The following is a 12,953-nucleotide window of genomic DNA, read 5'->3' as shown; positions in this document are numbered from 1 at the left end:
CCGTACCTGTTTTGTTCTTCTGCAACCCCCACCCCCAATAAAACCATCAAGGCAAGAATGATGATAGGTGGTAAGGCAAGGTCATAGTTATTTAGCATTTACTGGTGGCTAATATTTCCATTACACACTTCAACACATTATATTCTCCAAAAACTGATTGAGAATACCCTTGACACTCAGGGCAGGAAATCCATGGAAACTCAACCATGAATGAGGCAACATAGAAGACTCCTATTACTGTGGACTTTGTACCCAGTGGGACAGGTGCATCAGGACAAATGGGTAAATTTACAAACAAGCGGGTTTGGGGAATGTTGAGTGCAATGAAGAAATTGAAAATCAAGGGATGTGTTAGAGGGAGTAGGGTAGGTCAAGTTCCCACAGGCCACAGGGAGGCCTAACAAGGCAATGACTGTGAAATAGTATATGCCTTATCCTTGAGATGCAGCTTGTGTAGGAAGGACTCTGACACCTTTTATGCCTCCAAAGTCTACCATGGACTGAACAAATGACTGTAGGTCTGGTTTTTTTCTTTCAACTGTATAAAGAACACTCTTGAGATCTGCAAGTGAAGGCTGTTGCTATGTTCATTGGACTTCTGTGCTTGGGATTTTCATAAACAGTGATTAATAAAAATTTAACTACTTATGGGAACATAAGAAGAGCTTTGGAATGGTTTTGGGGAAGCTTACAAAATAAGGAAAAAAGATAAAATGTACTGCCTTAGGCTTGGAAAGATAGCTCAGTCTGCAAAGTGTTTGTTAGTCAATCAGTAGGACCTGAGTTTGATTCCTAGCACCCACATTAAAAACAACAACAATAAAACAGGCATGGTAGTGTGTGTCCAGAATATCAGTCAGCACCAGCAAAGCAGAGACTGGTGGATCCATAGGACTTGCTGGCTAACTGGTCTACCTTAATTACTGGTCTAAACCAGTGAGAGACTCCCACCTCATAAAAATAAGACAGATGATAACTGAGGAAGACAACAGAGGTTGTCCTCTGAACCTACACATGCAAATACTCATGAACTCACACACACACACACACACACACACACACACACACACTTCACACACTGTACTATCTTACCAGCAAGTACAAGAAGCACTTGGTGTGTTATAGGATTTAGTCCTGCTTCATCCAGATACCCATTTATCTGACTCACTGCCCCCAGCCACTCCAAAGTCCTTTCTGCCACAGTTCCTGCTGTCCAGTCCCTGGATCTTTCTGTGGTCAAGCACAGCTCTGTAAACCCAAAATTGCTTCCCCACCTGATCTGCAGTCTCAGATCCTCACCCCCCAAAATCAGCGTGTTCTATGGCTGGTTCCCTTGGAGACTCCGGAATCTCTTATACCCAGGGTCTCCATTCCAAAAAGGCTTCAGGAAAATGGGAATTTTCTGGTTAGCTCTTTGGTATGGTAGCATCCACTCATTACCTACCAACACTTATTCTTCCCTTTCTTTTTGGTGATATACTCTGATTTTATTTGGAGTGATAGTGTGTCCAGACAAAAGCAATAGTTATCAGTGTTCTAGTTAGAAGTGATGTGAGAAAGGATATTAGGAACCAGTGACAAAACTCCCAAGAAATACTTCCAGATGAAGGCATTAAATACACTGGAACCAGTTCTCCTTTGCCCCTTCTCATTTCCATTATTTCTAACTGGAATATAGCATGTGTAGGGGAAGTTTCAGCAGCCACTCTGCAACCAAGAGGGTAGAGGGGGTAAACCAGACAGATAGAAGCATCCTGGGACTCTGTAACTTTTAGAGTCTGCTGTATCTGACCCAGTCCCCTCTTCCCTCATAAGGTTTCTTTATGCTAACTTCCTCATCATCTTTGGAACACACCAGAAGGATGTTCACCTCATAGCATTGTCCTATCTGTTCATTCTGTCTTTGCTGAGATGTGTCCTTCAAGGCTCTAATTCTGATCATCCTGGTGGACGAAGTGGCTGGGCCAGCACCACCAATCACTTTGACTTTGTTCCATTTTTCCCATACCATAAACTAGATAGATTACATACCCTGTGTAGTCAGGCTTCCTGTGTCCTGGGCATTGCTGTACTTGATGCTAACCACTTGGCATACTGTAAGTCTTCTGACACAGTCCAGAGATAGCTCAACAAAGAGTGAATGTTGTCCTGACTTGGATCATTAGTCAGATAACTGATAAGTCAGATATAATAGATAATCCAGCTAACAGGAATAAATGTCACATAAAAAAGAGAGCTTATGGTCACCATGGAATGAGGTGGCTATGGACAGGAGGGTTGAACCCACTGTGGGTGTCAGACATGGCTGTGGTTAAGGATGAGATTCAGGATGCAAACCACCCAGCTGACAATGCCACATTCTGTCACCAGCCTGTGAGCCTAGCTGCTTTTTCTCATTGCTGTGGACCAAATACTTAACAGGAAGCAGTTTAAGGGAGGAAGGATTTATTCTCTGATCATTCCACCATGAGGAGGAAGACACGGAAATGGGCTGATCACATCTCATGCACCATCATGTAGGGAGAGGCTATAAAACCTCAAGGTCCACCCTCAGTGACCCACTGGCTCCAGCAAGGCTCCATTTCCTAAATGTTCCACAACCTTCCCAAACAATGCCACTAGACGGAAGCCAAGTGTTCAAATGCGAGACTGTAGTGGACAGTTCACACTCAGACTATGGGCAAGCCTTTTATGTCTGTCTTTCTGTGTGTGCAAGGCTGGGAGAACACTGAATCCTCCTCCTATGATCGTCAGGGGACTTAATGAATGAATGAATGACTATTTAAAACCCTTACTATGGCATCGAGCTCCTGCTGGTGCCTCACACAGATACTGAAAACTATTAGAAAAACAATGAGAACTTGATAAAATAAATACATATATGTTTGAGGAAATCAATACACTTGTTTTTCATAGCAAGCAGATAAATAGAAATAAAAATGAAGAGGGACATGGAGAAAACACTGAGTGCAACCTGCAAACTCAATTCCCCAGACTCACTGAGAAGCAGAGGTACCTGGACAGAAAGCAAACAGCCAGCTCTTTTAATCATAAAGTCTATTATACTCCCAGACACAGAGAAAACCTCAACAAATGCAATAAAAAGGACCTTTCTTAAGCTAAATTCTCTGTGATCACAATCCAATGGTTTTAGAAATTTTTTTTTAACAGCATAAAATCTGAGACACACAATCTTACACAAGTCATCCTTAACAATACTTAATGGACTCAGGTTTTAGTGTGCAAGTGTATGTGTTATGCTGTGTGTGTGTGTGTGTGTGTGTGTGTGTAACAATAATAATTAAAAGACAAGAAGTGATGAATCTGACAGAGTTGAGGGAAGGAACATGGGAGGCATTGGAGGTTGGAGAAGGAAAGGAAAAAACAGTGTAAATGCAGTACTCACATATGAAATTAAAAAAAAAAAAATAAAATGAAAGGTCAAATCTCCTATAATCAGATCTTTCTAGTAACTGATGGAAACAGATGCAGAGACAGTCCACAGTCAAGCACTGGGCTGAGTCTGGGGAATCCTGTTGAGGAGAGGAAAAATGAGCAAGGACAGTCAGGTTCAGCACAAGGGAACCCACAAAAACAAATGGCCTGCTCATGGGAACTCAACAGACTGTAGACCAGACTGACGGCTAGGGAGCCTGCATGGGACCGACCTAGGCCCTCTGCATATGTGTGAAGGTTGTGTGGCTTTGTCTACTTGTGGGACTCCAGGCAGTAGGAGCAGGGCCTATTCCTAATGCTTTGGAAGGCTTTTAGTACTTGTCCCCATGCTAGGTTGCTTAATATAAGGAGAGGAGCTTAGTCCTACCTCAACTTGATAGGCCATGCATTTTTGGTACCCATGGGAAATCTGTTCCTTTCTGAACAGAGCTGGAGGAGGGGTAATTTGGGGGAAGGGGACAGAGGGGAGGTAGGAGAGGGGAAGCTGTGGTTGGATTGTAAACTAATTAATAAAAAATGAAAGGCCAAAATAAAAGCATATTTATATGAAAATCTGTACAACAAAATCTATAGTCTAAGGAAAAGTTTTAGACTAAAGTGCCTTTATTATTCAAATTACTAAGAAAATAACCAGAGACTTATTAAGAAACCAAAAAGCTAAAATAAATAGATAAACAAACAAGCAAATAAATAAATAAATAAATGAATAAATGAATAAACGTGTGTCATGGTAACACCAGCCTGCCATCCCAGCACTCCACACACTGAGGAAGGAGGATCTTGAGTTGGAGGCCAGTCTGGGCTATCTAGCAAGTTCCAGTCCAGGTGGGGTTATGTAGCAAGGCCTTGCCACAAAAATGAACTCAAACAGGGCAAACTAAAGTGAAATTTATTCCAGACAAAAAGCTGACAACTACAGACGCACCACCATGTTAGGGTCTCAGAAATTTGAGGTTCACAATGGACAGTGAGGTGAATACCTTTTCCTGAGAGATTATCTGGAGACTTTTTAACACTGCCCAAGACAGCATGCAGGGGTTCTGGGACAGCTCAGGGATGCATGGCAAAGCAGGGGTCTTAGGGGCAGACTCATGCTATCAGGTTGACAAGCAGCTCATAGCGTGCTTGTCAGGTTCTTCTGATTCCTGGGAGGCAGGGAAAGGGCAAAGTGTCTGTCCTTTCATGTTTCATCATATGGGATGCATCAGCTACCTCCTCACCTTCCCCATTCCTTAGGGTGCTTGATGAACTGACTTCCTTGGGAGAGGTAAGAAGTATAGATTCAAAGGCAGCGGCTCCACAGGGCACCTGCCATTCCTTCTAAAGCAACTGTTGGGGTAGAGAAAGAGTAGCCTAAACAGTTTCTCATGCAAGCCTAACACTAGAAAATATAAGTATAAATTATGGCAGAGGAGGGAAATAAATCCAAAGCCTTTTCTGAATGTTTAGCATTTATTTATTTATTATGATGTGGGAATGCCTTGCACTTTTGAGGCAAGCTCTACATTCTTCAGCCTTCTATAAAGCTTGTTTGTAAAAGTGCTTGGTTAACTCTCCACAAATCTAATTTAGGACAAAAGCAACATTGCTATGTCAAAAAGAAGGTAATGGGAATCTCAGACCAGAAGGGAAATAGGAGAGGAAGGTCTGCCTTCAACTTGATGGCCAGTCTGTCATCTGACCACCTAAATGGCTAATTTCTTCAAAGCAATAGGAAAATGACCCAAGGCAAGACATGAGAGTTGAAGAAATGAGTCACCAAAAAGAGAAGCAATGTTCACCCTTGAAAAAGTTCTCCCAACAGAGATAAGCCAAGTTGCATATCCCTGTCTACAAACAAAGATTCTCACTGCTATTTGAGTATTTCCCAGGTCCCACACAGTTCTCTTAGATCTGACTGCGTGACACATTCATCTGGTGAGGTTTGAAAACTGGTGATATCCCAGCTCCGACTCTGGGAGTTCCTGTGCACTTGGCCTAGGATGTCAGGGAAGTGGCTTCAGTATAGCTGTCCTGGTGAAAGCCAGGACTCATAACCAACACCATAGAAAGCACGGTTGAGAACCTCAGTTCAAAGTCCAGTTCTGGGCCTGCAGTTGCAGCTCAGTGGCAGAGCACCTGTCTAATAACAGAATCAGTCTGGTGTGTGCAAGACCCTGGCTTCCATTTCCAACACACACACACACACACACACACACACACACACACACACACACACACACACACACACTGTTCCAGTGAAGATAGCACTAAGAATAGGAAATAAACTTTACTTATAAATAGAAACAATCCTCTTTATTAAGGGAATAATGTGTAATGACCAAGCAGATGCTACTCCAAGAATGTCAGTTCAACACTGCTTGAATCAGGTAAGGTCTCAGTAAAAGCTGTAATGACATCATGTGCTAAAGAGGAAGCTGAAAAGTTGCTTGACCCTGGGACAGCCATGTCTAACCAGACACAGAGTAAAATACTCACAGAAGGAAAGCACTTGACTGTAATGAAGGCTGTTAAGCCAAACTCCATTGAAAATGGCAAAATGACAATCTTTAAATAATCCCGGAAGTTCTTATAAATGAGCCAAGGAAGAAAACAAAACCCCCAGTGTAAGCACTAGAGAAGCCTCATCGCTCTGGGCTCTTTGTGCTGGTGGCTTGCTTGTATAGCAAGAAACCCAGTGGACTCTCAGAGCAAGAAAGAAGCTGGGAGGAAAGGAAGGAGGGAGGAAGGGAGGGAGAGAGTGAGGGAAGCAGGAGGAGGAGGAGGAGGAGGAGGGGGCAGGAGTGACCTGACTACAATCAGTATCTGTTGAACATCAGAAACAGAATTAGGCAGCTAACAGGACTAATGATCTTCCTCTCCACCAACAACGGGGCTCTTGAAGTGGATCTGGGGCCACAATGGAGCCAGCACAGCACTAGATACAAAGCATGTAGTGTTACACAGGGAGACAAGTAAGAAGCATCAGGAACAATATGAAAAAATGTCTAAAAATAATTTTCAGAACATCATTGTGTGTTGTCCAAATGAAAATAAGTCTTGAGTGGGAAGACAGCTAAAAAGTAAAAATATTTTTAAAAAATTTGTCAAACTATCAAACTTGAAACTCCAGTATCAATTAAAATATTGATATTTATTTTTAATGGTCAAGAGGGGAAGTAGGGTATTGAATTCATCAAATACAAGAGCAAATACCCACAAATAAACCAAGCTGATAGGTACGTGCAGATCTACATGTGCATATAAAAGGCAACTATGTGAATATATCAGAATGTAATATGCTATGTGTTATATTAACATGTATCACATTATCTTAATAAGCATCAGAAAGCATTATACTATATAATATATTACTATGCATTAAACTATATATTATATTAACATGGATCAGAATATTATACTATATATTAATATGCATCAGAAAGCATTGTGTTATATATTAATCTGCATAATGCAACATATTACACAATACTATACATCATATTAGATTGAATCAAATGTATTATGACATCAGAGGTTTAGGAATCAGAAAAACCAGAACCCTGTAAGGGAACCCAAAGGCAGTATTTGAATCAAGCAGGGAAATGATTTTTCTGAGTACTTACCCGCTGATTTTCTGTCAGAAGAACATGATGCTGGGCTCTTATAGGATGTGTAACACAATTCCAAATGGACTAAAGGTGGGCTGTGGGTAGTATATTAAACAGTGGCATTTTTAGGAGAAACAGAGGAACTGGAAGGGAAACATCCTTGGATACAAGCTGTGACTGGGAGCAGATGAAGCCCAGAAGGATTGAGCAAGGAGAAAGTGGTGTTGAGCACATGGATCCTTACAGGCCAGGGAAAACACTGGTTACACCATATTAGCCATTGGCTCACTGCTGTAACAAACTCCTGACAGAAACTACTGAGGAAGGGCTTGTTTCACTCCGTCTGAGGCGTAGTCCATCGTGGTGGGAAAGGCATGGGGACAGGAGTGTGAGGAAGCTCCTCACAGTGCATCTGCAGTCAGAAAACAGATGAATGCTGGCACTCAGCTCACCTTCTCATTTTTTTCAGTCCAGGCCCCCAGCCCATAGGATGGTGCCACCCACACCTAGGATGGCTCTTCACTCTTCAACTCTCTCACGGACATGTACAGAGGTGGGTTTCCATGCTCATCCCCGCCCCCCAGCTGAGGACCTAACCCAGGGCCTTGCGCTTGCTAGGCAAATGCTCTACCACTGAGCTAAATCCCCAACCTTCCATGGTGATTCTAAGCCCCATCAAGTTGCCATCAAGGTGAAGCCTCACAGACGTAGGACCACACCATCCAACTCCATAAAGAAATGAGGTTCTGGTTCATGAGAATGTGTAGATAAGTCTCAAAAATACCAGCAAGCTAAAGATAAAGGCAGGGCACAAAAGACCATGCTCCATGTGCTTTTATTTATATGCAATATCCAGAGTAGGCAGTCTAGTGAGGCTGACATAGAGCAGTGGTTGCATAGGCTGAGGAAGGAGGACTCAGAGGTGATTGCTAATGGACATGTAGCTGTTTGGGGGAGGATGATTTTAGAGGTTCTAAAATGACACTGTAGTGATCATTTATAAATCTGTAATATAAGGAAAAAGGTGAACCTTTATCATATGTAAATTATATCTCGATCAAGTCATTAAAACATGAATGCTATCCACCCCACATTTGTTTTGTAACAATCAATATGTAAAACACAGTGTATCCCTCTTGAAGATGCAGCTGTCATGTTTTTATTTTTTCTTGTTTATGTGCATTAGTGTTTTGCCATGGGTTTTGGGTCCCCTGGAACTGGTGTTACAGTTTAAAGCTGACATGTGGGTGCTGGGAACTGAGTGCAGGTCCTCTGGAAGATCAGTCAGTGATCTTAACCACTGAGGCATGTCTCCAGCCCTTGCAGCTGTCTTTTTGCTAGAATTGGTGCATATCCTTTCAAAAAGGTCAGTTGTCAGAAATCTAAATGGGACACCAGTAAGCTGCTGCTGTCTGAAATCTCAGGCTGTATTTGCCTACTCTAGCAAGGGCTGGATTGGTGGTTAAATGTGCCATCTCCAAAGGCAGTCATACTGGCTTAAAAAGTCCATCTTCATATGTCCTCCTTAAACGGAAGTGGCTTGAGTTTCCTTAACTGTAAACTGAAGAGAAGGTATTGTAAGAATGGAAAGATGTATCTCAGTAACTGAGGCAATCTCGGGCACACAGTGGGTACACAATAAACGTGCTGGTGATAATGATGCTAGGAGGGATGAGCAGGTGTCTCTGGAGAAGGGAAGCAGTAATAGGAGATAAGTCTTTCTATTTTTTATCTATCTTATTTACATCTCTATATTTATATTGCATATGTACATTATCCCTGGTGAGTTTTCACTTAGCAAAACAATTATGTAAAGTACCATTATTTCTAGAAAGACAGGGAGGTGCTGATTACTGGAAAGGGCATTTGTAAACTGAACAGGAAGAATGCCAAACATACAGAGAGAGGACAGAATGCCACCTGAAAAGCTGCAAGAGTGCCCCCTCCCCAGTTCCTTTCCAGACAATGGAAATGCCTACGAGAAGCTGGCTTTGGCAGCAAAGTACCATACAGCAGTGCTAAAGCAGAACACTGACATTCAGTACGGCCAAGAGGTTCTGGCTCAGAAAAGAAACTGCAGGTGTTTGGGAGCAAAGAAGGAAGTGTCCTTCCCTATAGGCTGTTAATGGTTATTTAAAATTTATAGCCCATAGAGATCTTTGGGGATGTTGAAATGACCCATGCCTTGATTTGGGCAAATGTGCATGAAAAGTCAGGTGACCAGCACAGAGGATATGCAAGCCCGAGACAGCTTCTGTCATAGCATATCTATGTGTCTACATGTCTATCTCTCTGCATATTTATGTCTATAATCTATATCTATAACTATATCATATCTATTGCTATCTAACTCCATATAATTTATCTATCATCTATCTATCTATCTATCTATCTATCTATCTATCTATCTATCTATCTATCTATCTATCTGTCTGTCTGCCTATCTATGAATGTGACCCAATGAAACATTCCATATTCAGATTGAAAAAGTTTTCTTATAGACAGTTACCACAGCATCTTTGCAGTGTGAAAACATCAGATGCAATCCAACTTAATCATGAGCACTGTGGCTTCATGATTAAGTGCATGATGACATATTTATAAATTAGAACATTTTTGCAACAACCAAAATTCAATAAATTTGCAAAAACCATGGACAATATCACGCTATGGAATGAAAATTTTAAAAAGCAACCCTTTTTTAGGAGATATAATGTTTGCATATATGTCACAAACATGATTATAGCAAATTCATGCATGGAACAATGGTGAGGAAAGAGACCCCAGATTTCGACATCATCTTTGGTTGATGGGGCTCTCTGCATGATTTTGCTTGTTCTTTCATCCTTTCTTCATTTAGAAGACAGGAGTTTAACTTTTACAATTGTGTAAACAGCATTAATACTTTAAAGTCTGCAGGAGAAGAAGGTAAACGCTGGAGAGAGGCTCAATCTTCCCATGATTAATAGCGTGGGATGCTTGCGATTGCAGCCTTGGTGCCGGATGCTGGGCTCTCTGCTTTAAGGGCAGTCATCCACACAGCTAAAGCCAATTTTCTAAGGAGATCACCATCAGATTTGGCATTACAGCTCAGTTGCAGATGCCGGACTTACAGTTTTGAGATGTGCCTCCCGGCCAGAAAATAGTTGGCTCTGTCCTATCAATTAAGGATTTCTCCTTCATCGTCAGAGCGAGCTCTTCAGGTAGCTTATGCTTCCAGGAAATCTTGGAACATCAGGACTGGACAGAAATGCTGCAACCTGAGAGTTTTCATCTCCCAAGATGAGATCTTTTCAATATGTATAATTCAGAGGAGGCTCTTTGGTACCTAAATTTATAACAGTCCAGAACTACTAAGCGAAGACTCACATATTGGGAGAGGGGCTTAGAGGAATAGGAGCTTGTTCTTTGAACAAGACTGTCTAATGAAGATGCCAGTGAACACAACATTCAATAATCTTCCCTCAGTCATCTTTTATTAAGTATTGGGAGGCAGACAGTGCACTAAACTCCATTGTTCATAAATGTACACAGGAAGCTGGCAATAATTCCATCCTATATGCAAATTTTATCAATTTGTAGTGGTGGTTTTGGGTGGCCTACTGGAAGAGTTGCTTGGACTGTACTTAAACTCAAATGAAAATATCAGTGATCAGTTGGTAATGTCTGCCATCATCATGGAAGGGGAAATGGTGTTATACACACCATGCAATTGCCATGCATGTAGTGCTACTTCTGACAGACTAAGGACAGTCATTTCAGCCTTGACAGATGCTCTACTTCTTATAGGCTGATAGAACCAAATTTCTACCCATAGTATCATGTAGGGGGTGGGGTGGGATGCATACCACAGAAGAGATAACAACAGCAAACATTTGGTGGTCATCTGCTACAGATTTTGGCCTTCACAGTCCTCTTTATATACACTGAATCACATAATATTTAGGATATCCTTTTTGGTGTTTCCATCTCCTTTCCACACATCAGGACCTTGGTTTGGAGAGGTTAAATCATTTTTCAAAGTCCCCAAATCAGTCGCTCTTCCACCCAGTGAGCCACCCCAGGCTTAATATGGAACCAAATGAGAACAGTATCCTCTTCCTTTCATAAGGCCAGACAATCCATTCTCCTAAGTTTTGATAATTACTTTAATGGGTTCTTGGGAGATGCACTCAACCAAGTTTACTTATTCAGACAAAGTGAGGCACAGTCTGTTCTGCTTTCTGCCCACTAGATGTGTAGAATAGCTGGTGCCATTTGGCAAGAGTAAGACTCATGCCACCCAGACAGTAAGAACGGAGTTTTTTCACCCTGTCTACAAATGCATACTTTGCAGATAAGCCTCAGCCAATATAACTGACTCTCTCTCTCTCTCTCTCTCTCTCTCTCTCTCTCTCTCTCTCTCTCTCTCTCTAAATAATTCAGCCTGTTCAAATGTTTATAATTATTTGGTAGACTAGGCATCATCCTGTAAAACAGTATATAATTACAAATTTTTCCATATGCCAATGCCTCTGCTAATGGATCCAGCTGCATTGTTGCCTCATGCTTTCACACTGTCTATACACAGAGATATCACAACGAATCTGAGCAGACACAGAGAAAAATCCAAAAAATGCAAGGTAGAGCTGAGACTCCACCCTAGGCAATCAGACTCCCAAGGCTATAGCTTCCCATCTGCTTGAACTATATCACCATCTTCCTCTGCCTACCAGCTTCCACATCACTAGGAAGCAGAGACTGAAGTGGAAACCACACATTTGATGAGAGAGTAGAGACAGGAGGTGGGGAAGTGAGGTAAGGAGGAGGAAGCCCATTGCTACTGTGGAAACCAGAGATCAGCAGAGCACTGGAGAAATCAGGGTAACTGTTCCAAATGTGCCCCAGGGCAGGACAGTGGTAGGAGAATGCTGTCACGAAAACAATAGCCAGCTACTTCAAGTCTGTCCCACATGTGTACAGGGTGAAGTTTGGTGATTCGATGAAGCCCCTGAGCACAGAGCCCTGGGACAGGAATTGACTGCCAGAGAGCTCGTGGTGAACATGTAGAACTAGGGGGTATATGGACACCGCCACAATTGCTCAGTGACTACCTCTATTCATTTTCTCTTTTACCCAAACTACTTCACTGAGGCATGAAGCATGGACCATGCATTCATCTCCACTAAGAGCACAATTAATGATGTTTGGTAAGTTTATTGAGTGGTGTGACTATCCAAAATAATCTATTTGGGGAACATTTTCATTACCCACAAACACATATCTATTCACAGTTAGTCCCTATTTCAAACCCTGAGCAACAATTAATAAACAATAATGCCTTAGTATCCTCAGGGCGCTGGTTCTAGGACTCTCTAGAGTAAAAAAAAAAAAAAAATCAGAAGACACTCAAGTCTCTTATATAAAATGACATAGTGTTTGCATAGAACCTACATACATCCTTGGGTATACTTTATCCTCTAGAGGGTGGAGGAGACAGCTCAGTACATAAAGTGATTGCTGTATAGGCATGAAAATCTATGTTCAGATCCTCAGGTAGAAATACTGAGTATGTTGGTGCATGTAGGTAAACCCAGTGCCAGAGCATGGGGCAGAGATGAGTAGATCCTGGGGACTTACTGGTCAACCAGTCTAGCTGAAACAGTGAGCCCAAGGTTTGGTAAGAAACTGGGCCTTAAAAAAATAAGGTGTAGAGTGACTGGAAGCCATCTGACATCAATCTTGGGCATACCCATGGATGTGTAACATCCAAGGAACACCCATGGGTGAGCACACCTGCTCAAGCACATGCACATAATCTTCTCTAGAGTACTAAGGCAATGTTAAGAGTTTTTATATTGCTGCTTCTTGTTTGTTTCATTTATTTACTTTTAAATCATTTTTATCTAAATTTGGCTGAATCTGAAC

This window comes from Onychomys torridus, chromosome 1, assembly GCF_903995425.1.
Source record: "Onychomys torridus chromosome 1, mOncTor1.1, whole genome shotgun sequence".
Classification (NCBI taxonomy): domain Eukaryota; kingdom Metazoa; phylum Chordata; class Mammalia; order Rodentia; family Cricetidae; genus Onychomys; species Onychomys torridus.
Note: the sequence above shows the minus strand (reverse complement) of the source record.